We start from the raw sequence: 1,866 nt of genomic DNA on the forward strand, positions 1-1,866 counted from the left end.
CACAGGAAATCAGCAGCTGTCCCTGTGTCATCAGGTGGCAGGAAGGGGATCCAGCTAGAGGCCACACAGTCCTGGCCATCTGTCCAGGTCTCTGTTTCTATACAGTGAAACTCATGCATGTACACACCCACCCACACACACACACACACACAAATAGCATTATTTAAAGGACCTGGAGGCTGTTAAATACAAAATGGCAGGTTTTTTTTTTAAGTGAAAATGTTTGCTTCTTTGATTTTCCTCAGTGCCTTGCAGCCCCTCTGGTCCCAGGCTTGTGGATGTGGGGAGGCTCAACAGGCGTAGGCTGCCAGTGGCCCTGCAAGCCCACGCGGGCTCGAGTTTCCATCCCAGCCATGTTACTCTTCAGCCCAGTGGCTGCCTCCCATGTGGCTGCTCACACAGCCAGCACCACTGCTGGGGCAGCTGCCCTCCACGTGACTGCGATTGTCCTTGGCCACCTCTCCGTGGATCAAGGCTTTGAAAGCAATTTGTGCAATAAGGTAGGACCAGAGGACATGAGGACCTGTAGGATGGGGAGGAGCCCATTGAAGAGCCACCAGGAAGGATAGGGCCGATCGGCTCCCAGCTCTCAACGAGGGTCGTGTAGAGAATGCAGAATGGACAGATTCCTAGATGAGCGACCACAGAAACAGCCCTGAAGGTCACAGGAAGGCTGTCGCAGAGCCGCTGGTACCTGGCATCATTTGCTAGCTTGGCTGCCTCCAGCAAGAAGTCTGAGGAATCACAAGGACACACATGACCAGAGTTCCCACCTGGACCACGTCGTTGATGTAGAAGAAGGTGTTAAGCCCAGTGGTGGCCAAGAGATGTGCAAACATAATCAGGAAGTCCTTTCTTTTAATGTCTACAAATTGAGAAAACATGAGAGACCAATAGAAGGCCAACTCCATGACATATTTGTGAAGTGCACTTCAAAGGGGCTGATAGAGTTAGCTGGGCCAGCAGTGCCACCTGTCCCAGAACCAAGGTGATGACCAGAGAAACCTAATTCCGTAGTAGAATACACATCAATAAAAAGTGAACCACCTCCTACAGGCTTTCACAGAATTTAGTGAGCATTGGGAGCTTGTCCTGATTCCCCGGATGGCCACACTAGCATTGGATTTTTTGGATGTCCCAGTCCGGTTGCTTTGACGAGCCCTCCAGCCTCTGCTCATTGGGATGCTTGGTAATAGATAAAACATCTCTTCAAGGATGGCGTTGGGTTGGGTCTGATAAGGTCCATGGTCCTTGATGCCAACACGGAGTGCACAGTTTAGCAACACATCGCTCAAAGAGCAGCCTCATGGAGAAGACGCCCCCTCCAGGTCGATCCAGATCACGTTCTGGAGCCTCCAATAGGGCTCGCTCCACAGCCAGCCCCACAGCAGGCCCAGGGCTCCCACAGCCGAGGTCCCCATATTACGCCCCCCATACCACCTATTATTTTATTTTTATATGTTTTGAAGAGTAAAAAAATAATTTCTAAAATTGTAGCAACAAGATATTTAGGTTGAATTCCATTGAAGTTGTAATCTTGCCCAATGTTGGACTTTTTGAATGATAAAAAAAAAAAATAGTCTTATTCTTAGAAATGTTAAATGTGTTTCATCTTTTTTGGAAGGACTATTGTGCCAAATAAAATTTCCAAGTCAAAGACATGATCTGTTTTATGAGCCCTTACACAGCTGGGAAGATCTCTTTGTTCCCATGAAAAACGCCTGGACGAAAGACGTTAGATGTCACCACCTTTCCTCCCCCCCCCCCCCCAGGCCAGCCATAATTAGCCTGTTTTATTTCTAAATATATCATTACACTAGAAAAGTGAGGGACAGCCCAATTTATGCAACTGCAGAAGTAATAATT

At 48.1% G+C, this 1,866-nt stretch overlaps 1 pseudogene; it reads right to left on the minus strand.

The window, feature by feature from the left end:
- Positions 1–356: 356 nt before the first annotated feature.
- LOC133770625 (ceramide synthase 5-like) lies at positions 357–1,421 on the minus strand (annotated as a pseudogene).
- Positions 1,422–1,866: the final 445 nt, after the last annotated feature.

The sequence above is a fragment of the Lepus europaeus genome, chromosome 11 (genome assembly GCF_033115175.1).
Source record: "Lepus europaeus isolate LE1 chromosome 11, mLepTim1.pri, whole genome shotgun sequence".
Classification (NCBI taxonomy): domain Eukaryota; kingdom Metazoa; phylum Chordata; class Mammalia; order Lagomorpha; family Leporidae; genus Lepus; species Lepus europaeus.